Below are 27099 nucleotides of genomic sequence, written 5' to 3'. Positions count from 1 at the left end.
TTGATGCGGGGTAGTTCTTTTTTAGTCACAAATGGTGGTACTGTACTTGCCCATATATGTACATGGTGGGTTAGGATCAGTGAACTGCCTATGAGGAGTTACTTTGCTGCTGTTTGTCTTTTTATTTAATGATTACCTGTATTTTATGTACATTAAGCTTTCTTATTGTTTTATGTATATTGTTTTATTTTATTGTAAGGCGTGTAGCTGGAACAATTAATTAATTTTAAAAAATAGTTAGTAGAGAATAATTTTGATGAAGTAAATCAGATATATTACTATAAACCATAATACCTCAAAAAGTCCTTCAATTCCAAAGATTTTGTAAAGAGAAGGCCATTGTGGACATCAAGACTAAGTTAACAATCAGCATGATTTTAGTTTTTGCTGTTAAGTACAAAGGCCTGCATCCTTAGAATATTCTTGAAAAATCTCTGCAGTATGTGACACGTTTTCCTTCTCAGCTTTCAGGAAAAGATATAGGGCCTGATTCTGACCCCGGCGATTCCTTACTGCCGGGGCCAGGGTCGGCGGGAGCACCGCCATCAGGCTGGCGGTGCCCCGCAGGGCATTCTGACCGCGGCGGTTTTGCCGCCGTCAGAAGTGGAAACCCGGCGGTCTCCTGCCGGTTTTCCGCTGCCCATTAGAATCCTCCATGGCGGCGCAGCTCGCTGCGCCGCCATGGGGATTCTGACAACCCATGCCGCCATCCTGTTCCTGGCGGTTCTCCCGGCAGGAACAGGATGGTGGTATGGGTTGTCGTGGGGCCCCTGGGGGCCCCTGCAGTGCCCATGCCAATGGCATGGGCACTGCAGGGGCCCCCGTAAGAGGGCCCCACAAAGAATTTCACTGTCTGCATTGCAGACAGTGAAATTTGCGACGGGTGCCACTGCACCCGTCGCACCTTCCCACTCCGCCGGCTCATTTCTGAGCCGGCGTCCTCGTGGGAAGGGGGTTTTACACTGGGCTGGCGGGCGGCCTTTTGGCGGTCGCCCGCCAGCCCAGTGTAAAACTAAGAATAGCCGCAGCGGTCTTCCGACCGCGGTGCGGTATTCTGGAGGGAGGAAGTCTGGCGGGCGGCCTCTGCCGCCCGCCAGACTTAGAATGAGGGCCATAGTGTATCATCTGTATGAAGTCATTTGCGCCTCCGGCTAATTCATTCTATTTCAAGATACTCGCATATAGCAGCATTCTCTCTTGTGTTTTCCTCATACCTTCAAGCTTAAAATCCTGTTGTGCATTCTGTAACCTTTTCCATTGTCAGACATCCACATTTGCATTTGAAGGCTTCCTCACATAAAGTGGATCCCTTGCATATGCAAGCCATGCCCCTACCTTGTTTATCATTATCTTGCGTGCCAACCCAACTTGTTGTTCCTTGTAATTATAGATTTCTGAGTCAGAAGAATAACCTGGCATTATTCTGAGTAGAGCAGCTTGGAAAGTTAAGGTTTAAAAACACACCTGAAAGAGAAAGTGGGAGTTTCAGCTCTTTCCTCTTTATATTTCAACAACCCACGTGCCTACCAATTCACTGTTGCTGTACACTACTTTGGATCAATGTAGGTTCTGAACACTGCACCAGCCAGTAGGTTAACTTCCTCCTTCAAACACAACTTTACTGGATTTATTCTACATGTTCTGTTGTTCCACTTCAGGATTTCTACCCACATTTGAGCTCTTCTAAAATAGATTTCTGTATTTAGTAATTGTCAGTTCTCCAGACATGTCATCCAATTTCTGCTTGGAAGAACCATTACCATTACCCAATAGCCATAAAAATCAGCTTCCCATTCTGCTCTCTTTTTCCTCACGTTTTCATTCTCTTGATTCGATGGACCTCCCTTCTTTGTGAGGCCTATTCACTAATAAAAAATGTAAAATTATGGATAAAGATTTAGAACTCAGCCTGAACGCGCGTGTACACTGTTTTGGCATTCCCCAACATTCCAAGCAGCATATACTTTTTTTTTATTTTTTTAAATAAAGTACATATTTGAAGTATTTGTCTCCGTACTTTGTAAGGTCTGTTCACTGACAAAAAATATAGAAGTACGGGTGGAGATTTAGAACTAAAACTCTGCCTGAACACACGTTTGCTTTATTTGGTAATCAACAACATCCCCAGTAGTAATTATTTATTGTGTAGGTATGTATTTATTTAAAGTATTTCAACTGTGAGTGCAGACCCACTCACTGTCCAATAGAGCACTTTACAAATCACAAGAGAACATGGGCAGTTTTAAAAGAAAGATAGCGGAAACGTAAATTTAGCTCAGTGTGAAAGATATATCTTAAATAGATGAGTTGAGAAGGCTTTTCTGAAAGCAAAAATAATCGGATTTAACCATATTTTGCCTGTAATTGTATCCCATAGAAAGTTGTGGCAGGTAAAGGATTCAAGGTGACTCCTAGAAATGTCATGCGACTATTCCTGTGGGCTCCATCTCCTCCTGTGCGGACATGTACATAGCACAGAAATGTGTATGTGTAATGGAGCCTCCTCTATGAATGCATGGCTTTTTTTATTTTTCTTTCTTTGCAGGTAAAACATTTTTCCCTGTGGAGAAAGCTCCGCCCCTAAACCACTAGTAAACGTCTGGGTGATATATTCACTTGTGGATCCTGTAAATACATAAACTAACAGATCTAGAAATACTAGCATCAAATGAAAAAGATAGTTGAATAATCTCCCTAAAACAGAATGAATATATCCCACCCTTGAGTGAGATTTACTAATGTAAATTTCTCCAACTCATGGTGGAAATCCACAGGAATAAATGCATTTAAGCTTGGCAAGAATCTCTTTATGAATTCCTGGCCGTTATAAAAGAGGTATTTTCAGCAATAATCGTATGTTTACGATCTTCTTAAATCCCCTATTTTTCCCTATTTTTTAACATGCTCCTGTGTTTTTAGAATGGGTCAAAAAACTAGACCTGTGTGACATTGCTTGGTACTCTGTCAGTGAGTGATTTGCAATTATTGCTCATTCTTATCGCAAAGGCCTATACCACTAAACTACAGTGTTTCCTGTTTCATATATTAAAATGAACTTAGTGCTGCACTTCAGGATGTTTAATGCAGAGTGTTGGAAACTGGGTTATTGTTAAGTGCAGGAATATACATACACTTAGCAATAGGCCTCTAAACTCCAGTAGGTCCAGTTAGGTCTCAATAAATTAATCCCAGCTCAACCCTTGGTAGCTTGGCAATGAGCGACAAGGTTTAACTTAGGAGACATCTGTGTAACGCATTAATAAATCACAAATCAGTAAATAAGTAAAACACAATAAAGATCCAAGACCAACTTATAAAAATAGATTATATTTTTATCTTTAAAAATGACATCCAAACGATTAAAATTGGGTAAGGGGAAACCGGAGATATCAATTTTTAAAGAATTAATGTTTTCTGGTGCATAGGAACTAAAAGCACCAATCTGGTAGCACTCGACCCGGGCAAAGACAAAATTGTAGGCTGACCGCGATGGAGCCAAACTCGGCTACAGCAAGCGGGATGCCTTGGTCAAAAGTTTACCTTCGAACTTAATCTTGTTCTTGAAGATTTTTCTCACTGGGGCGAAGTCACCAGTATGATCCGACGTCCATGGAGCCCTCTTTGGATTCTCTGCGTGGGAAGTCCTGGTTAACTTTTTGCATTCAGACTTTTTTTGAGCTTTTTTCCTCAGACATCCGATGAGCCTCCTAAGCAAGCCAATTTTGAGTCAACATTGTCAGATTGCCTTTCCAGGAGCCCTCTGTGATATCCTGGACGTCTGGGGGTCCAGAGCTTTTCAGCAAGACGAACCTGCAAGTCAGGCCAGGTAGTGGTTGAGGTAAGCCGGCTTGCCGCAAGACGTCGGATGAGTCCCTTTATTGAGATTTTTTCTAAAAGTTCTCCAAACTTCTGGATCTTCTTCCACAAGTTCTTTGAAGTTCCTTTAGGAGTCCACAATTCACCCCAAGGTTCCAGAAGCTTTGAGTTGCTCCTTGAGGGTTAGGACTCCAACCCCCAGAATGTACCTGGTTTAGATCCAAAAATGACCAATAGCCACTAGTCAGCTGGTCAGTTTCTTCAGGTTTTGATGCAGGGGACTCTGGTCAGCTATTTTCTACTTGTAGCAAACAGGAAGTCCCTTCTTGAACCTGCTGAAGACAGGCAAAGTCCCTTTTGTGGTGAAGCCCAACGGTGCAGCAGGTGCAATCCTTCAAAGTGCAGTGTCCAGGTGCAGTTCAGGAGTCCAGCAGGGCAGTCCTTCTTCTTCTGTCGTTGTTCCTTGAAGTGATCTGAGCTGTGGGTGCAGCTCTGCCGGATTTATCGTTGCTCCTGGGATGGAAAGCAAGGGGGGCAACTGTCCAATCACAGGCAGGTCACCACACTCTTGGATGACCACTTCCTGGGAAGTGTGTCAACAATCAATCCCAGGGAGCAACATTTCTAAAAATCCAAGATGGCAGAATCTGAGTTTTGGAGGTTAGGTCTGGCTGAGTCCACATACTGGTGTGGCTACAATTCCTTAACACACCCCTTTCCTCTCCTCTCCTAATCTAATCAAGGGAGCTCCTGGTTGTCTGAGTTTTCAGGAAATGGGGGAGGTCCTGAGCTGCTCCAGATGTCCTTCCCTCCTTTGAAGACCAGTTTGGCTGCTCTCCCCTACCCTGTTTCACCATCTGCTGAGGCCGATCTCCTCCTCCAGGCACTTCCTTTGTCTTCAGCCCAAGCCACTTCACACCTTATCAAGGCAGCCTGGCCAGTCAGAAAAGGGCACTACAGAGCTGAAGTTGGCAACTTTCAGGTAGAGTTCTAGAACTCTTTCCCTGAACTAGTTATTTTAAATTCAACAATGGCAAGTTGTTGGATTTATTATAATGACATAGCTAGATCCTTTTGAGACTTTATTTATTTTAGCCTATGAAGTCTATTCACTACAGCGAGGGAAAATGTGGCTATTTTCCCTCACCAGGGCTTATAAAACATCTTTTATAAGGTCCCTTCTTATAGTTACACTGCACACAGCCCCAGGGGCAATTAGGACACACCTTAGGGGGTGCCTTATATGTACAAATAAGGTAGTTTAAGACTTTGGAAGTACGTTAATTCCAAAGTAAATTTGAAGGGAACTTTAATTTAAAAGTAGCCAGCAAGGCAGGCCTGCCTTTAAAATTACACTGGGCACCTCAGCAATGCACCTATGGGTGCATTACCTATTCTGGGGTCCCTAAACCTACATGCCCTACCATATACTATGACCTATAGGTAGGTTGATACTGCCAATTATAATTAGCCTAATTTGCATAATCATTTCAATCAGAGCACAGGGACTGGTTAGCAGTGCCCAGGGAACCATCATAGTTAGGAAATCATCAGCAAAAAGTGAAAAATGGGGGCATAAAGTTAGGGGGCTTCTGCAATTAGCCATGTTTTCTCACACAGATGAAGTGGCAGGTGAAAGGACAAGGAAAAATATATAGGCTACAATAACAATGGCAGAATAATAGAACCAAATTTTGTGGTCCGTTTATCTAACATAATTTTTATTGAAACCAAAGCCGGTGGTTTCCGGTATTTTTGAGGGCTGGCACTTATTTGCCTCTAGCATTTACTGTGAGCAAAAGACACATATGGGAAACATGGAGGAAGAGGGAACAGCAAAAAAGTGTCACAAAGGGAGGAAGCTGAAAGCTGCAAGAGTGAGATGACGGGGCAGGGAGTGGTTGTAAATAGATGAAACAGGCCCAGGCTCGCACATATAAATGCAGCAGCCACGTGTTTCAGAAGAAAGCTTTGGGTACCGGCACATTTTTATTTACAGATTAAGCACTGAACCAAACAAAACGTGTTTAATAAGAGAAAAGGCTTTGTTACCTGCTACAGACATCACCCTTACCCTGCAAGGACAGAACAGCACTAACCTTTAGGAAGATTTGCCAGCAATAATATTTCTCCTTCATTCAAAGCGACAAACCTAATGATAAAGAAAGAGACCTAAAGAAACACATCCTGTGTCACCCACTGACAACACCATTCTCCTTGAAATCCAAACTTTTTTGACAGCCATTCCAACGGAGCTAGAAAAACTAAAATCAAACAAAACAGGTATTATAATAATCTCCCCAAAACAGAATGGCAAGCATTTAATGGACCTATGACTAATTTATTGATACATTATGTAGAGTGTGCAAATATCGATCAGGTAAAAATTCAGGATTTACAGGCTTTTTAGAACTGTTGATGATTGCTCATTGTGCTAGTGGGTAATGGAGTAGGTTCCACATCCTGCATGTTTGGTAAGAAACAGAGAGCCCTCTTTATCGAGTTATTTTGATCTTAGTCAGAGGATATGGGGCAGCAGATCAAACCACCAGAGACAGTTGACAAAGTTGCAAGATTTTGGCTAGCGGTCTGTCACCAGAAACATATATTTCATGACACTTACATAAGCATTTTATAGCTGATCTTTCCTCAGCAGATACCTAATGCAACTGTGTTAGATGGGGAAATTCAGGCTCATAGAGATCAATTCAGTAAGATTTGTGCTGCAAATGTTGGACAGTCTTAAGAGGGTGTTTTTAGGAGCTGCAATAGTTTAGTGTTGAATCAACATTTGCTTGTTCGGCAGTGAAAAGTGTTTTCTTTGGTTCATAACCTTAGGACATACAAGAGCAACCCCTTTGCCATTGGAAACCTTGGTATAAACATATGTACTGCTCTACTGGCTCACAGCAGATTTAATTACTAATAAGTGCTAATGGATCAGTCAGTTCAATCACTGAGAACAATAAAGGCAAGGAAAAAATAATTTGAGTCTAGCCTAGCCCTAGATCATTAGGTAAAAGCTAGTTCATTGTTCATACACAACGAAGGTAAATATATATATATATATTTTTTCATGTACTTGGCGCAAGGTAGTGAGAGAGGGAAGGGTGGGTGCTTTGTGGCCCTAATGATCACAACAAGAAGAGTAGAAATGTAAAAACTATAGAGTGTGTATATAAGAAAGACACACAACTTAGATCTGTATATTCACCAAGACACTTTTTAGGTCACATTAGCCTGGATTCTAATAAAATACATCTATTTTGGTAAATTTTAGTATCATATTTGTCGACAACATTTCAAACACTTTTGAAATGTAGAAGTCGTTGCAGGACAGATTAAATGATAAGAGAAAAAATAGAATGTCAGGGATATGTTAAACTATATAAAATGTAAAGTCAGCATGACTAAACTATATTAAATAAGTAAGGTGTCTGCAAAAGTCAAGGGACCAAGGACTAAAAAAATAGTGATGATTGAAACCTCAAAAAGAAGAACAAAACACAATGAGTTAATCTTCAGACATAATTTAATGTAGGCCTTATGCCTAATAAATAGCTTTTATGCTTACCATAATAATATGTTGTGGCTTAGTGATATCACGGGTGAAGACCAATACTAAAGTGAAGGCACGAACGTTTAACTCACTCAGCAGTTCTGAGAATAACGACCTTTCTTATATGTACCAATCATTAATATTACCAAGAAACTGTAGTCCACATAAAATGTTCATAGCAAATAGTGATTTACCCAATGACTGAAAACGGTTGGTAGTAATAATTGGAAGTGATACAGAGTCCTTACAGCAAAGTTCAACTTTTTTAACATGGCACTGGGGAAGCATCTAGATTGCTCTCTGCTCAAAAGTGGGCTGCTTGGGGCTCCTCACAGAGCAGCCCACAATAGGGCAGCCCACTATCACAATCGTGAAGCCGCCCACATTGAAAAGGTGTTTGCAGAAAGGAGAAAAATAACAGGTTCAAATTAGCTGAGGGACTAGCAGCTAAACAGTGCAACCCCTCACTGTGTGAGGCAGTGTATTCTGAGCTATCCAAAGAATGAAAGCAGTAAAAATGGCCACGCATGAAAAGGAGGATTGGAGTGCATAATCAAGTGAGCAGTGGAATTAGAAATGAAAAAAAATGAATAGTCACTATGCAGACCTAGGTGCTCATTACGTCTTTGGCGGTAATTCCCAAACACCGCCGTCCAAGCAGGTGCCAAAAGACCGACAGTGATGGCGTCTGAAAATCGCCAAATTACAAGTCATCAACAGAACACCGCCTAAAAACACTCAAAAATCCAAAATCGTTGGCCCAACTGATGGCCGGAAAGAGGTGTTTCCACCACCAGCACCGCCATGCAGACAACATCCTGCCCTCAAAATTACGACTCACAAATCAGCACCCCGGTCTTTGCACAGCAGTAATCCATTGGCAGTCTGAACCGCTGCAGTCAAAAACACACCTCCACAAGAAGACAACACCATATTGGACAATACGAATACCCCACACCTGATACACCTACACACTCTACACACACCTGATCAAAGCACTATATAACACACCACTACACATCCCCACAAGCCTTTGCATCAAGAGATTTTGGCAGAGAGAAGGAAGACCGTACTAACCTAAGACACTGCACCTGGATATCATAGGCACCATCACACTGAACACGCATCACACAACACACAACTCCATCAGCAACACAACAAGCACATCACCACTGCATACAAACACCACAAACCACACACACACCCTAGCACACAACCTCACACCAACAAACAGCACACCCAGCATCCCTGCACATCACACACCCCACCACCCACAACACAACTACCATGGCACCACAAAAACACCCATGATTCACAGACGAGGAGTTGAGGGTCATGGTCAATGAAATCGTCAGAGGGGAGCCACAACTGTGTGGAGCACAGGTCCAGCAGACAGCTATAGCCCGGAAAAATGAGTTATGACAGAGGATCGTCAACAGGGTGAACGCAGTTGGAAACCGTACACGCACAAGGGACGACATCAGGAAGAGGTGGAACGACATACAGGGGAAGGTATGATCCGTGGCATCACAACACCAAATCACCGTGATGAAGACTGGCAGTGGGCCCCCACCTACTCCCCCAGAGTTCACATCATGGGAGGAGAAGGTCTTGGCCAACCTACAACCAGAGGGTCTTACAGGAATACCAGGAGGACTGAACTCTGGTAAGTCAACAACACTCCCTGGGCACTATGTACTCCTGCACAGCATGTACCCCCACTACCCTGTCACACCACCCTTATCTGCACCAATCCACCCTGAACCCGATACCCTCCCTTGCAGTCCACACCTAACCACTAACACCGTTCCCACACAGGCCCACCCAGTGCATTGATTTCTCACACTGCAGCAAGTACTACAACTAACACAATGCAACACTCCCAACCATTGTAGAACTGCAAATCCCACTCCACATTTGGACACCTGCATGTATAACCATCTCACCCCCTTTCACCATCAAGACATTTTGAGTGCACATCAGTACATGGCAATGACAGCAGTCAAGACCACCATCACCTAAATGGCAAAACATTACAACAGCAACTTCCAACAGACCTAAAAACTAGAAGTTGTCAAGAAGCTGTCAATGCCATTACTGGTAAGTAATTGCCGGCACTTCCTCTTACTCCACAGGTATCCCTAGTACTGTCACACAACAGAGGATGCCAGAGACTGAAAGTCAGCCCCTGGAAGTAGGTCCAATAGAGGAACAATATCCTGGATGTCTGGAAAGGGACGACTTACCTGGCCCATCAGGCATGACTGGTCAGTCCACCACCACTAGCCTCACCCAGCCCACAACTAAATCCCCTTCCCTTGTGGCACCCACCCCACAGCAGAGTCCACCTGTCCAAACCTGTGCCCCAAGGACAGATCATTCATCAGTGTGCTCCACAGTACAGGGACCAGAAGCAACACCGCAAACCCAAGACAATGAAAGTTCTGGTGTTAGTGGGAGGAGGCACACTGTGCCAGGGGCACAGGCACAGGGGCAAAGGGTCAGTGGGAGGGCCACTGTGGGCCAAGGGATGAGGCAGCAACAACACACAACTGGCCAGTAGGTCATCTCCAGAGTCCTAGAGCAGAGTGCAGAGTCCTACCAGCAATCCCACGACACAATGGCCAGATACTCACCACCTCACAGGAGAACCAGAGGCTGCAGAGGGGATACCATCAGGAGGCCATGCAGCAGTGGCAGGCACACAATGCTACCATGGTTTCCATTGTAGAGGTGCTCACTGAACTAACAAGAATCCAGTGTGAGTCCTCCACCCAACAGCAGGCTCCATCCAGTAGTCTTACAACACCTGTGCCCTCAATATGTGCCCCAACTACTGGATTGGAGACCCAACAAGAGGACCTACAGGCCACTAGCACCCCTGCCCCTGCAGCTGAGGAAGCACCCACAAAGAGGTCATCCATCCAAACATCCTGCATGACCTGGGGCCAAGACCAAACACACCGCCACAAAGTGATCCCTCTCCTTAACATTCTCCCTTGTGTACCACTGATACACCTTGTTGACTTTCCAGTGCCAAACCCCATTATCCCCGGGCTCATGGATACAGGACCTGTGGAACCACCTGCTGGACCACCCACTCTGATGATTTCAGAAACCATGACCCCACTGCTCAGAACTGTGATTCTGAAACACAAAATAAACACTAATTAGCACAAGTAAAGGTGTATGTGTCTTCATTGTTTAAAGTGGCACCTTTGGTAGCAAACAGTAATCATATACCCATAGCTGTACAACAAGTTTGTCAGAGTGACATATGTAGCATGAGTTTCCAGCAGCCGTGTCAGTACATCCATATGGTAGTAGCATCCAATGGCAAGGGTGCCCACAGTCATATCAGGAAGCAGAGTGTAAACTCACATGTGACCTGATTAGGAACCAAAATAGGGAAAAAAGTGAAATCAAGTAACCCATGTGGGCCATTACAATACACATACAGCAGTGTTTCACATACACAGAATACATTCTGCAGCAGGTAAAACACCACATATCTACAGGCTAGTACTGCCAGTCACGCACATGCAAAGTTAGGGTATCAATCCATACAGTGACATCCACATCAGTTCACCACCTTGCATTGTCAATAACAGGTAGATGCCAGACAGCAGCTCAGAGTACAAAATGATAGGTCTGCTGTACAGGACAATTCAAAGAAGTGTACATTCCATTGTCTCATAAATTCAGACTTAGGACCATATAACTTGTGGACATGTGTGAGGATGAGATGTAATGGCACCAACATTCATTACTTGTAAATGGCAGCATTGCATTTACACTGTCTTTCATGTTAAGTCAGCATCCCTTCAGGTTTGAAAACAAAGATGGAAGACAGCAGTCTCCTCATATACCTTGAAGCATACAACATTGTTGGACAAAATCATATCTCTCATACAGGGTTAAACTGTTCATCAAACTTTAGACCACACATACCTGAGAATCATTGAAAGTATTGTCGAATTAGGTCAATCCTGTTGTCAGCTGCCTCCTCCTTGTCTGCCTCCTTGTCAGTATCATGTTCACCAGCTTCAGCTACAGCTCCCACATCAATGTTCCCCTCTTCCAATAGTGAGAAGTACCTTCTGAGGCCCAGATTATGTAGCATGCAGCATGCAACAACGATCTTGCAGACTTTCCCTGGTCGGTACTGTAAGGCACCACCGGACACATGGAGGCAACAAAATCTTGCTTTTAAAAGGCCGAAAGTCCCCTCTATCGCACGCCTGTTCTGGCCATGTGCCTCATTGCACCTGTCCTCCCCATCTGTAGTTGGATATCTAACTGGAGTCAGGGACCAGGCCAGGTTGGGGTATCTGAAGTCACCAGTGTAGACATGGGAACAGTACATTAGGGAACAGTGCTAGGCATAGAACTTACTGTGTAGAGAGGTAGTGCAGACATCTGATTTGAACCGTATTACAATTACCAGTGAGCCAGACCCTTTCTTGATGTAAATGTAACATCAATGTAGGGACACTGTTGTTCCTCAGGAAGTAGGAATCGTACTGAACCAGGGAATTTTTCAGTCCCATGTGACATATACTGTTCTGCAAGACACACCATTTGAACATTAATCGAATATATACTCTTCCGGTTTCTGTACACCCGTACATTGGCCCTCATAAGTATCAAGGCGATGTGAGTACCATCAATGACCCCTATTACATGTGGCACATGAGCAATGTTGTAAAAGGCAGCCTTTACAGTGTTCAGTTCTGGTTGTTGTAGGAACCTTAGGTACCTGTCCATATGCTTTAGAAGGGCATCCATCAGTTCCTGTAACACTACACTGAGCATCGGCTCTGACATCCCTGCAGCCAGTCTCACAGTCACCTGAAACGAGCCACTACTCAAACAATGCATGACAGACAACACCTGTACTGTTGGAGGGATGGCATGGGAATTCTTTAAGGCTGGTAGGAGGCATGGCTGCAACTGGGCAACCAGTTCCCTGATGGTCAGGTGGTTCAATCGATAGGTTATCATAATGTGCATCTCATCCATGGTTTCCAGGTCTTCTAGGGGCCGGTAGAGTGGTGCATTCCTCATCACTCTGATTTGGCAGTATCTAGGCAGGGGGAGAAACAGTACTCAGTACATTTCTGACAGTGACGTGACCAATAAACATCAGAGGACATTCAGAAAGGACTGGCCCGGTAAGTTGTCATGCATCTTGCAGATGGAAACATTTATCCACATGCCATTCCTACTCAGACACAATGGCAGTACCTCATATTGCCATACTTGTGACAGGGGGACATGTAGAGGAAATGAAGTCATGAACAACAATAGCTTCCCATATGTTACACGGTACAGAATGTTCTTACATGGATGTAAACATACACCTGAAGTATTGCCAGCTGACACCCACTTTATAGGTGAGTGTAAATGAGGTGACACCTTACATTGAGCATATTGTGCATATATTCAAGTAATTACGCAGTGGGATCACATAAAATTGACATAAACATGTAAAATGGCAGCTGCTTGTCCTGCATGCACAGAACAGATGGAAGTGATCTCATTCTGCATGTGGGAGTCGTCATGGCAGAAGGCAGTCGGAACTACTGTGCATCTCCCCATTGGTTAACATTGATGTTTATGGAAACTGGGGCCAATGATGATCACCACCGGCGGTCATGTCCACAGCGGCTGTAACCGTCATTTTGTACAGCCCAACTCACTTGACTCCTGACACTCGAGCAAGCAAGACCTCCACTGCATGAGCTGCTGTGTTCTGTATCTGGTAGCCACAATGGCACATACTGCAGAGGTTAGGGTTCCAGCCTCCACTCCAGACGAACTTGAAAAACAAGTGGAAGTGGTCTTACCCATGAATGGACAGTTGTATGGGGCTCCAGATAAACAGGTCAGTACAACGTTTGATTACTTATATCTCAGGTGGTGTTTGAGGGCGAAAGTGTTTGCACATCGAATTGGGATGTCTGAAAGGTGGAATAGTATGCCATTCATGTGCAAATATTAAAGTAAGTACAGTGTACTGGATATGTGCATGTGCTGTGTATGCTATATGTCGTAAAATGCTTATGATGTATTGTATCATCTCCATGATGTTCTCTTTTACCCTATGTCTCCCATGCAGGTCAGTGCCCATCAGAAGAAAGGGTTATGGAGAGCCATTGAGAAACAAGTGTGAACCCTGAGGGTACATAGCCGGTGGAGCACCCACTGCAGGAAGCGGTGGGAGGAAGTGAGATGCTGGGCCCAGAAGACCGCAGAGGCCCAGTTGGGGACGACCTCCCAATGAGGAAGGGGTGCTCATTGATCTCCCCAATGGTCTGCATACTGGTGGTGGCCTACCCCAAGTTGGATCTTGGGTGAAGAGGTGAAGTAATAGGTTATATAGTTGGTTATGGCTAACTGAACTATGTTTATGGCATTTGTATTATAGCCACCATTTCTCACGGCCGGGATGAGTAGATATCTTGTCAGTATATGTACAAGATGGGTAGGTCTTGACCTTTCTTTTTCTCCCAACCTCCTTCTCTCTCCACCTTTGTCTATGTGTGCATTAGCAGCATCTGGCGAAGGAGAAGGGGCACTGGCAAGTCAGGAATCTGCATCCCACAGAACCCAGGAGAAAGAGTCCACCGATGCCGAGGGGACCATTGGGACAGAGGGAGAGGGGAGCACACTAGAGGAAACTGGAACATCTACAACATCATCTTCGGATACCTCCTCCAGTGTCCGGCTCCCTGGCAGTGGCGAACTCATCTGGGACCAGCCCAGCACCATCCTTGTCCACCACCCACCTTACCAGCACCACCCTCTCTGTAGCTCCCCACCCAGTTGTCCGTGCCCGCTCACCCAGAAGGATGGGCATCTCCTTAGCCACAGGCACCTCTGCCCCTGCCCCAGTCAGCCCTGATGCCCTCAATGAGGAGGCTATTGACCTCCTGAGGTTCATCTCTGTGGGGCAGTCAACCATCATGAATGCCATCCAGGGACTGGCATCCCAGATACAGCATAACAATGCATACCTGGAAGGCATTCACAGTGCCTTGGCCGGCCTACAGAGATCGTTTCAGGCTCTGGCCTTCTCTTTGATGGCAGCCAGTGTCCCCTCATCTTCCGTCCCTCTTTCAGCTACCTGTTCCCAATCCAAGACCCCTCTCCCTTCACCCATCCAGAGCACACCTACAGACCAGCATTCACCCACCACAACAGACAAGGTGCGCAAAGACAGACCCAGGCACCACAAGTGACACCACAAGCATGCACACACACACAACACACATCAGCAAACACGACAACAGACACTTCCTACACTGTATCCCCACCACCTTCTCCCTTAAAATAACATCACCACTCAGACCTGCTGTCACTGCATCATCACACCCTGATCCTGCCACCAGTCGTGTCATATGGTCAGACACCACAGGAGCAGACACCCACCCCACATACCACATCTGCACTCACCAGGACCACCTTCACTACCACATGCAGCACATCCACCTCACTTGCAGCCCCCACCCGAAAATACACTCTCACATCATCCCTTCCCTCCCCCTACATCTCTTCCCCTTCATCCCAAGAAACACAAACGCCCTCACTCACCCATCTAACATACACCCACCACACAAAAGCACACATTGCACACACCTGCATCCACATCCAGCACACCAACATGCCATACAACCACTCCCTCTACCTCCACTCCTAAACCTTTTTCATCTGACCACCCTGTGTCCCTAAGAAAGTCTTCCTTGCCTCCTTTAACCTGATCCCTACTCCTGTCCCACCCTGTGTTGCTCCTAAATGCCATGTCCCCCTGCCCCTACCCAGCCCTTTCACCTCCCACTCCGCCCATGCCCTTCCCCCTACAAAACATCCACCCGAACCCAAATCTAAGACCCCACTCCTACCCCAAAGTCCAAACACCCTCCCCCACCTTCCAGAGCAAATCCTAAAGCCCCCCCTTCCAAACCCAAACCCAAGGACCCCCTTCCAAACCCAGGCCCCCCAACCACAACTTGAGGTGCCTGTCTGCCCCATTGATGCCCCATTCAAAAAGAGGCCTATTTGCAGTCAGGAGTCAAGTTGGGCCTTTGGAATGTGCCAGAAGGCCCATTTTGTATATAGTTAATTATTCTTTACTTTAACTGAATACATTTACCCACAGAAATGTGGTTGTCGAGGTGTAGTACTTGTCCTGATTTCCTTCTACATGCATTCACTGGCTAGATGACTTGTGCCATGTGCAAGTTGTGATGTGTTTGTATGCTGGCTTGTGGCATTGTATGGTAGTGGTGTGTGAGTCAGTGTGTATGGTGCTGCATCTGTGAATTCCTTTGTATGTTTATTGTATGTGGCGTCTCATCTGTGTCATTGTTTGGATTTCTGTTTGGTGATATTGATTGTGTGTTCTTGTTATGTGCAGCTTTTTGTTTGTGTGGTTGTGTGGTGTTCCTTGACGGGCCTGTCTATGAATGCGTTTGTGTGTTTGTAATCTTGTTGTAGTTGTGTATTTGTGGGGTATTGTGTATTGATGTGTATAACTGTGTGGGTGGTGTGCGAGTGCGTTGTGCTGTGTGTATGGCACATGTCTGTTTGGTGTGGTATGTGTATTTGATGTTTGTGTTTATGTTTTTTGTGTGTACGTGTGTGTGTATAGATGTGTTTGCTGGTACTGTACATTTGTTTGCGTGTGTGTGTGGCCTTCGCTGTCCGTGCTGGGTAGTGTGTTGTGTGTGGGTGTGTAATGCAGCCTTTCCCTCCAGTGTGTGCTAAGCAGGGGTACCTCTGGTTGTCGTCTTTGTTATCGCCACTGGTCCTGAAGGTGTATGGCGAGATACAACTCTGGGAAGACTTGCAGTTCGTTTGCCATGGCGGCTGTGGACATGTCTGTCTACTTAGGAGGTGAATGTCTCATTTTATACTTTTGGTTTCTGCCAGGCTTTTTGTGGTGGTGGCACCGCCCTGGAAATCCTGGTGGTCTGCTGACTTGTAATGTGGTGGGCAGAGAATCGGTCCCCAATTGCCTGGAGATGGCTATCCCGGTCGGCAGGGGTCTAACCACACTGGCGGTACTGACGGTGTCTTGGCTGTGTTGTGGTTGAATCAGTGCCGTGGTCATAATATGGTGGTCTGCACTGCTGGCTTGGTGGCAGTGCGACCGCCACCGCCAGCATGGCAATCTGGCGATCACCAGACTCAAAATGAGGGCCCAATTGTCTTGCAAATTGGTATTTTCCTGGTACTACTTTCACTGTGTGTGAACACTTTCTTGCAACCTTTAGCCAAAAGCATGCTATCCTGCTTTAACAGGTGCTAAATATTGCAAATATTCTGTTGATGCTGTCTTTTGACACTGCTTCAAAAATCATGATCCTTGGATAGAGGAGCCCTTTACAAAAGTATTCTCAAAAAAGCCACCTAAAAGTAAATGAGGTCTTGCTTGGGACAGCAGAGTGGCCTTATAACACAGCTATTCATTTCATCATGTAGCGTACCACTGTACTACTCACCCAGAAGCTTTTTAAAATTGAAGATCTCTTTCTCCAAAAAGGAGGCACTAGTATTAGAAGTTGGTGTGCCTCCAGTGTGGCAAATGTGTATGCTCACTATGTTTAAACTGAAGCTATTTCACATGGCAACAATCCAAATCAAAGTAACATCAAGTATCAGTCAGTATATTCATGACATCTTTGACATTTGAGAAGGCAGCAAACAAGAAGTGGCCTCCTTCAGTGCATGGGAGAACAGATGTGATGCATATTTAAAATCTGCAGTGACCAGGGACAGATGTCAGTTTTCGTTCCTAGAGCATTGCACACTGTGCAAGAATGGGAAACTGCACATCAAGGTATTTTCAAAACCTAGCAACAGAAACGCCTTCAAGAGTTTTGAAAGTAGGCCTCCTCACTTTCTATGAGAAAAATTACCTGTGGGCCAATATTTACTTGTAAAGTGAAACTACACGGAATTAACAAACAATAAAACTCAAGCAGTATCTCTGAGCACGAAATTAATGGAAACTCTGCAAAGAGTTCCTTATAAAAAGAACAAAGGAAGTGCATGAAATGATCAACATAAGGTGGCGAAAACAACTATTGCTTAACATGTAACACCACATTCTCCACCTTATCCATTCAGATCAGAAATTCTAAAATAAGCATTGAAGATTGTTGAGCATACAATTCCCTCCATCAATATATCATGTTTTGCATTTAAATGTGGAAATAGCATACACCAATATGTTGTGCACCCCAGCCAAATCAAACACACATCACAAAACAGAGCACCATATGGGGACTACCCACTATCACTGGACACTTTGCTGGTGGATCGTGCAGTGTTTGCAAATGCACAGATGACAGCAAACAATAGGAGATAGGTTTAGGGCAGATGTGACATGCTCTGGATGTTCGCTGGCTGTGCTGCTCCACAACCGTGTAGCCTCTACTAATAAGCCAGTACTTATCTTCATCCCGTGGTCAGAGCACTCACTACAGGAATTTTGGTGACAAGCTGGCTACACGCAGAGACCTACGTGTGTTTTTTTGTGAAATTATTTCTTATTTTGTACAGAAAGAGTTTTGTGGTACATCCGGTGGATTTAAGCAAAGAACAGTACTGCCCTGGATTTGCTTACTTTTCTGATTTGTCAGCTTGTGGAGACTATCGTAATCAGGTTATTCTGCAGAGTATAGCTGAGGCTGCAATAGAAATATTCGAGCCTGTAGTGGATGCAAAGCGGTGAAGGAGGAACGTGGAGCAGGGAAGGAACTTGTAGCTTGCCATCAATTGCTTATTATTGGCAACATTACATTTTGTAACAAAAACGGTGAGGATTTGCGGTGAGGAATCTGCTTCGCCATATTATCACGTTCGACGTCGAACGTACAGATATTTCACTATTCTGCCTGATCCTGCCTGTTTGTGACGTTATCTTAGTACGTCGTCCAAGGAGTGAGGCGTTCCAGGTTCATAGCACCACTTCATCGCTTTTTACGTGCAGACATTTTCCTATTCTTCTTCTTTGACGCTACTTGACTTGCGTGCATCACAGTGTGCAAGTCGTCGGCTGAGCTCTATCAGTCACATTGCAGATCACGGTGATTCACACACCTAATCAAGGATATCCAGCTTTTTTTAGCAACAAAGGGGGTCATTCTGACCCTGGCGGTCCATGACCGCCATGGCGGAGGGCGGCGGAAGCACCGCCAACAGGCTGGCGGTGCTTCCTGGGCTATTCTGACCGCGGCGGTAAAGCCGCGGTCAGAAAAGGGGAACCAGCGTTTTCCCGCCGGTTTTCCCCTGGCCCAGGGAATCCGCCATGGCGGTGCTGCTTGCAGCACCGCCATGGGGATTCCGACCCCCTTCCCACCAGCCTGTTTCTGGCGGTGTCCACCGCCAGAACCAGGATGGCGGGAACGGGTGCCGTGGGGCCCCTGGGGGCCCCTGCACGGCCCATGCCACTGGCATGGGCAGTGCAGGGGGCCCCTAACAGGGCCCCACAAAGATTTTCACTGTCTGCTCTGCAGACAGTGAAAATCGCAACGGGTGCCACTGCACCCTTCGCACCACTGCAACTCCGCCGGCTCCATTCGGAGCCGGCTTCCTCGTTGCAGGGGCTTTCCCGCTGGGCCAGCGGGCGGCCTTTTGGCGGTCGCCCGCCAGCCCAGCGGGAAAGTTGGAATGACCGCTGCGGTCTTTTGACTGCGGTGCGGTCATTCGGCAGTAACCGCATGGCGGGCGGCGACCGCCGCCCGCCGCGGTCAGAATGACCGCCAAAGTGTTCTGTTTCTATATGGTTGATGGTGCTTATTTTGCTTTGACAGACCGGCTCATGGTGATTCGCACACCATACTATTTTTACTTAAATACTGTGTTTCTGTTGTCTCACAGCATGGATCACAGTGATTCGCACACCATACAATATTTATTTATATAATGTGGGTTTTTTTGGGATTCACAGCGCGGATCATGGTGATTCACAAACCTTACTATCTTATGTAGTAGAAAAGGGATTCAAACAGCATTTGTATATTATTAATAGTTGTTTTAACATTAAGCATGTCTAATATTCAATGGGTTTCACCACAACCAGCATTTTTAGATACACCAGGTGAACCTCCTGTTAATTGGGATGTATGGTTTGATGTATTTGAAATGTATTTAGACACTGTAGGAGCCTTAAGATATCGTGCAGAAAGAAAACATATATATTCTTATTCATTCTTTAGGGTTTGAAGATAGAACTGTCTGCAAACACCTACCTGATGTACCTTTGCAAGAGGTTGAAAATGCTTTAGTTGAATATGAAACAGCTGTTTTGAAATTGAAGAATAGGGTTGACAAGCAACTCAGTCTTGTAGTCTTGAGACATAATTTTTTTTAAGAAAACAAAATAAAGGAGAGGATGTGGAGTCATACATTTCAGCACTTTGTAGATTTGCTTCAGTTTGAATATTTGAAAATTTCACGGACCAACTTATTAGAGATCAATTTGTGTGCCAATGTAAAGACAAACACATTAGGCAAAAATTATTAGCTATGAGTAATCCAACTCTTGAAGAGACTATCAAGGTAGCAAAAAGCATTGAGATTTCACAAGTCTCCTTAAATGAGCTTGATATTAAACTAATTGAAATGCTGAAAGTAGCTGCAATCACCAAACATGTGCAGATGGAGGTAAGACCACACGAGAGCTTCAACTTGGGGTTCAACAATACAAATTTATGCTTTCGGTGTGGTAACACCCCACATGCAAAAGGAGGGAAGTGTCCAGCAATTAATTTTTCTTGTAACTATTGTAAAAAACAAATTCCATTTTCCTAAAGTGTGTTTAAAAAAAGGGCACAAAAGAAATTGACTGTTTGTGTTGTGGAATCCAAGAATGAATCAGAGCTGGAAATTGCTTATGTGGTTGATGATGCTAAACAAGACAATTATCGTAAGGAATGTGTTGACCCTATCGTAGAAATAAAAGTAGGGAAGAATGTTCTTCAATTACTAATTGATTCTGGTTCTAGAATCACCATGATTACACAATCTTTATTCAATGAAACATGGGGTGATAGACCTTAGAAGCCCCCTCATCATTCTCCTGTCTCATATGTAGAATCATTCTCCTGTCTCATATGTAGAATTGAACCTTTGGGTTATATTGAGGATGAACTAGAATTTAAAGGTAGAAAGATCAGAGGTAAAATATATGTTGCTGTCAAAGGGCTTGACATCCTGGGGTAGTTTCACCAGGGTTTATTTGGCATGGTATTGAAACCTGTAGTGAATGAACAGGTTCCAGTAGTGGATTGTGAGGGGGGAAGTCAAAAATGGAAGGTCAGGTTTCCTTCTGTGTTCACTAATCATTTAGGTGCAATTTGTGGGTTCAGACATAGCATTAAAATCAATGAAGATGCTGTTCCCACTAAACACATCTCAGGAGTATTCCTTCAGTATTAGGGAAGACTTAGAAAAGGAACTTATTAAGTTGTGCGACAAAGGCATTATTGAGCCATTTTAATCCTTATTATGGCTGTCACCTTTAGTTGTAGCTCGCAAAAGGGATGGACAATTAAGGGTATGTGTTGATCTTAGGTCCTTGACCAAGGAAAGTTGGGTAGGCTCACACCCACTACCAGAGATCAGTGATTTTTTTTGCATGTCAAAGGGTGCCAAAATATTTTCTAAACTCTATCTGGCCTGTGTTTATCATCAGGTCAAACTTCATCCTGAATCACGTCATTTCACTGCATTCATTTCTCATGTAGGAACTTTTCAATATCGACACATGCCTTTTAGCTTTGCCTCCATAGCTTCAGTCTTTCAAAGAGTCATGTATAATTTCCTTAAAGAGATTGAGGGTGTACTTGTGTTTCAGGATGATGTTCTGGTCTTTGCTGACAATGAAGAAGCTCATAAAGCAATTCTCCAAAAAGTATTAAGCGATTTTTAAAAACAAGGAATGGTACTGAAGACAGAAAAGTGTATGTTTGGGTGCACAGAAGTTGAGTACTTAAGACACGTGATTTCAGCGAAAGAAATCAAACCAAGACCAGGTTTAGTTGATGCAATCACCATGGCTCCTACTCCTACAGACACGTCAGGGGTTAAATCTTTACTTGGTTTATGCGAGTTTTACTCCAGATACATTCCAGATTTTGCTACCAAGGTGCGTCCTATTAGCAATTTGTTGAAGAAAGAAGTAGCATTTGTGTGGGAGAACAAGTATATGGAAGCATTTGAAGAAATTATGGTGATGCTAGGTCAGAGTGGAGCTCTAAAACCTTTGACCCCAAACAGTCATGCTGTATTACTATTGATGCCAGTCAAGTAGGTCTAGCAGCTATGTTAACACAAGAAGTTGATGGCTCTGAAAATACAGTGGCTTTTACATCTAGGCAGCTCAGAGAAGCAGAACTTCAATATTGTGTTATCGAGAAGGAACTATTAGCGTGTGTATGGGCCATTGAAAGGTTTATATCATATATTTGGGGAAGACGTTTCAAGTTGTTAACTGATCATAAACCCATGGTGTACTGGGCAGTGGAGTGAATAAGTGCTTTACCCCCAGAATTCTGAGGTTAGTCTCAAAACTTTTAAGGTATCAGTTTGATATTGACTACATTATAGAATGAAAGAATGCAAAAGCTGACTATTTGTCACATTGTCTGCTAAAGAAAGAAGATGAGGAAGTAGAATTTTCTAATCTGGTGGAGGATAATTGTGAAGATTGTATGGTAGCAGCTTTGGCTGTACCTGATATTAGGACATGCACAGAGAATGAATGGATGCTTGTTATGACAGATGATGATATTTTGCAACAAGTTTGCGAAACGGTTAGCAATGGGTGGCCCCATAAGAACATTTTGTGTCTGTTGTTGCAAACTTACTGTAAAGTAAGTAGTGAGATTGCTATTGAAGATGGAATGTTATTACATAAGGATAAGATTATTCCACTACATTCAGTCAGAGTGGATATTATCATGAAAGCACATGAAGGCCATTTGGGTATGTCCCGTACCAAACGTTGTATTCATGAAACATTTTGGTTGGCAAGAATGTATGTGGAGGTGGAGGAGGTAATTGGCAATTGTTGTGTTTGTGGATCGGCTGATAAAATTTTGAAAGTGGTCACACCTCCTCTTATGCCCATGGAGTGTTCAAACAGGCCATGGGAAAAGTTAGGGATTGACATTATGGGTCTAAATGGCCTGAAATGAAAATGGTTAAGGAACCTACCTCTAGCGTAGTAGTTGATTTCCTTAAGGAAATGTTTAGGACAAAAGATTTAACCAGAGACTCTCATTTCAGATAATGGTACTCAATCTGTAAGCCATGATTTTGAAAGGTTTGTGGAATCTTGTTGCATTATACATATGAAGAGTTCTCTTTATCATCCACAAACAAATGGTTTGGTGGAGAGGATGAATCGGGTTGTGGGTGAGTATATTAAGTGGGTCAAAAATGGACACCATGATATAGAGAAGTCTTTAAATAGTATGATTTGGTTTTGCAGATCTACACCTCAGTCATCTACAAAAGTCTCTCCTTTTGAGTTATTAAAGGGAAGAATGGCAAACACAAGCTTTAGACAGCATGGGTGGCAAAGTGGTTCAAAACAATTCTGATGTGACAAGTTTAATACAGGTGGTAAGAGAATACATTAATTAAATTCAACAAAAAGAAATGATATAACACCAAAAGAGTGTCAAATTAACACCTTCATAAGTTGGAAATATGGTTCATATTAGGTCACCAATACATGTAAAAATGGAGAACAGCAGATTTGGGAGACCTGTAAGAGTTTTGAAGATTCTTGGCAATGCCACCCAAGTTGAGGAGTTTTAAAGGTAAAAAGTTGCTGTCAAGCTGGTGATCCAGAAACTGAATAAGTTGGTGTGAAAAAACCCAATGAAGAAAAGGATGAGGGTGAGAGGAATAATAATATGAAAAGGAGGTAGAGTTTAAGAAACATAGTCATTCCGAGGAGATATTGTGAATAATTTTCACTAGTATATTTTGCTGTATATTTATATACATTTTTGTATTTATTTATTGCTATATTTTTCTCTGGTCTGTTGATGTTATGTCAAGTGTATTCTTTTTAATTTGTTTTGTTTGTTTGAAGAAGGGAAGATGTGTAGTACTGTGATGATTACTGTGGTGATGTAATGCATTCTGGTGCTGGGTTGTGAGTAGGAACATTCTTAGAATGTTGATAATGGAAGTGTTGGGCAGCTATTGTATGAACTGAAGATGCTCTGGATGTTCGCTGGCTGTGCTGCTTCACAACCATGTAGCCTTTACTAAACCACTAGTACTTATCTTCATCCCATGGTCAGAGTACTTACTACATAATGACATCCAAAAACCACTATGCATAGCTTTACCATTATCAGAGCACTAGGATTTTGCAGTAGTATACTATGTAAATTATGCAACTCCGCTATCTAAATTATGTAGCTCACTAGCAAATTATGTGCCACATGACCTGGCAGTGTTGTTTTCATCCATTTGAGCTACGAACAATATTTTTTGTGAAATCGGAAAAATATGTGAAAATACAGTAGGTCCACAATTATGCTGTAAATACTGCAGCCACAGAATTGCATAACTCCACTAGCCCTCATCATTTATCATTGTTTTATCAACATTTATTCATGAAAGGCAAACCTAAACATTCTAATTCCAATCAGTGGCATTTGTTGGCAGCACTTGGAAGAAATTATCTTTTATTAACTTTTTCAAGCTAAGTACCCCAAAATAAACAGCTAATAGAAAAAATGTATTACAAGTATCGTGTAATATTGTTCTGCATTGCCCTCTTGAGGTTCTGTTTACGTTTACAATCCACTCTGTTTTCATTTGTGACAGCATACAACATGGGGCAATGGGGCAGCTTACCTCCTCCATTGGGGCTAACATCGTATGAGTGATGGCATTTGTGGAATCACATGTTAACATCCGTCTGAAAATTGGTGTGCTTTAGTACCAGTAATGATCACCCAGTCATTCAGTTTTCCACTTTATCATTTCATAAGACTCCTTTAATTTCTTTAATTCTCTTCTTTTTATTTTCATTTTTAGAAAATACTACAGCTTTGAAGACAGTGATCACTTTCTTGCCCTTAATTTAATCTGTAGTGCAGAACATCCTGCGCAGCCACTGCCTCTAACCTAGGTGACCATAAAGAAATGATGTTACCCATAATATATCATTGTTTTACCATTTCACGATTGCTGATACTAAATATGACAGACATGCTTTAACTTTAAAACAACAGTACATTAGGTGCAATACCATTGCAAGATGACCACCAGCTGCTATGTTGATTTGTTTAGGTTCTTTTTTCCACTTGTATTCTTATTATTTAGTTTGCATATAAGTTGCTGTGTTTTGTGTGTGTTTTATGTTCGTTATGTGAGTAGGTAAATGGAAATATTAGTCAATGGGTGGATGAATAGATGCCTGAAGAGGCACTTCAGTTTATAGCCAGACCTATTTGTATTTCTGTTGCTTGTTTAATTGTAATTTAGTAGTGAAATACTGTGTAGCTTTTAAAGTGAGCAATGGGAATATATGTTATTGATGGACAGGAGTGTGGCCCTGAGTGATTGCCATTGGTAGAGATTAATTCAAGCCTCTCATCCATCACCTTGTTGCAGTTCTCATCCTAAGTGTGATTGGTATGCCCAGACAAGAGTCCAGTCGTCACCGTGCCACTGAACCAAGTTTCACTCAACTGAACAGCCCCGTTTAGGTTGAAAATATTCTTGGGCTGCTTGTGTTCTAGTTCAGGGAGGACCTGGCCATTCAGACTGGACTGTTCCTACTGGAGCAGGGATCTATTTTCATATGGCTGGGCCCAAACTGAGGTGAGATGTGGGTGAAAGACAGTGGACTGGGGTGCTATCTTGAGCAAGCCAGTGGCTGAGATTAGTTCAAGCATTCAATCCATCACCTTACTGTTGTTGCAGTATGGTACAACTCCAGCAGCATCCACAGGAGCCATTTCCTTGCATGCACAAGGGCCCATGTTATTCTTGCTAAACCAAGGATAGACACTAACATACAACATTGCATTAATTGAGCAGATTCTGAAAAAAAGATAATCTTGATTCGAAGCGAGTAGTCTGCCGAAAAAAATCCACCATACATTAATATTTCCCCACAAACGTTTTGAAAGCATCTCCACCCGCTACCAAGTACTTGCCCCCAAACATGCTGAAACTAGAATTGACCAGAACATTAATTCACCCATGAAAAAGCACTTTCACATATTTAGGAAGCTGAAATGATGAAATTTTAGCAGAACACCATTTATTTCGGCAGTCTATATTTCTGTGTGCATTTGCTGTCTATGCTTTCACATAGAGCTCTGTCTGGTATGTAGGTTTGGCTTCTTCTAATCCTGCGAGTTAGTATTGGTAATAATGAGACCCGTAACAAAGAAACCAATGACAGTTTATGACGTAGAGACCTCGGTAGATTGAAAATGTCCTTAGTCACTGCAGTCCATCAAATTCTACTTGCCTTCCTGATTTACGCATGCATTCCTGTCACTGGCATTTCAGCTGAAAGCAAAGTTGTCTAAATAGCGTAAACCAATAAATAACCTATTGATTCTTAATCTACCCTCGCTTCTAAAAATAACTAGCACATAATTTTTTAACAAAAATGTCACTTGTTAAACAGCAACCAAAGTGGCTGCTGCGGTCACAGGGTTTTGCCTATGTAGCTGAAATATTTTTGCAACTCGTTTTCTTTCGAAGCGCAGCGAATAAAAGCACAATTGAGCCATCATTTTAAAATTAATAAAATTCCTGTTCATGTTTCTAAAGAGTTCTAATTCGAAAGAAGTGTGTTTGTTTACAAAACACAGTGTCATGATTTTCACTCCAGTGGATACCCCAAACCTGCTGACAGTATGAGACGGAAAAGTTGCTGTGGGGATATTTGTTAAGGAACGTCTTAGCCATTTGCAACAAGCAAGCAAACGTGACTGCCAATGAGTGACATTTCTAATGCATTGGAGGAGCCATTATCCTCTCTGCTTTAGCAATTAGTTGTACTTCAAGAACGAGCGTGTTTTGTGTTAGCATTGCGGCTGTGCTCCCGAGGCACGCACATCGACGCTAGGTGACAGGTGTGGTGAACCGGAGCAGTTAGTATGCAGTCACGTGGCGTAAAGCATTGACAGTGTGCAAAGTGTTGTTTTTCATATAAAATAATAGGCATTGTAACATTTTTGCTTATCTGTTTATTACTACGCCTGGAATCATCCGTGTAAATCAGGGATGTGCTGCACCACTGAAAAACTGATGAAGTATACTTATTCAAATCCTGCAGAAAGGCCAAGAAATAAGTACGAAAATGGCTTTAGACATTAATTGACAGGCTTGAGAAATAGTTGTCCTTCATTTACTAGCTATGGGATTTCCCTGTGCCATTGCAGGTTTGGTCAAAAGACAGTTGCAATTGTTTCACAAGTCTCATGTAATAAAAAAGAAAACGCAGAAGCTAAAACACATACAAAGAGGGTCTTTGATCAGCCTTTTTCATCCAGTGAAATTGACTCTCGTGTGCTACGAGTGATGGCATTTAACCCGATCACATGAGCACATCCTACGAAACAGAAGTGTACTTTCAGTGTCAGGGACCATGGGCCAGTGCTTTACTCTGCCAGTGCTTTTTTTCTTTCAAGCTTTTTTCATTTTTTATTTTTTTGAATATT

The sequence above is a fragment of the Pleurodeles waltl genome, chromosome 3_1 (assembly GCF_031143425.1).
Source record: "Pleurodeles waltl isolate 20211129_DDA chromosome 3_1, aPleWal1.hap1.20221129, whole genome shotgun sequence".
Classification (NCBI taxonomy): domain Eukaryota; kingdom Metazoa; phylum Chordata; class Amphibia; order Caudata; family Salamandridae; genus Pleurodeles; species Pleurodeles waltl.
This window is presented reverse-complemented; position numbering follows the sequence as displayed.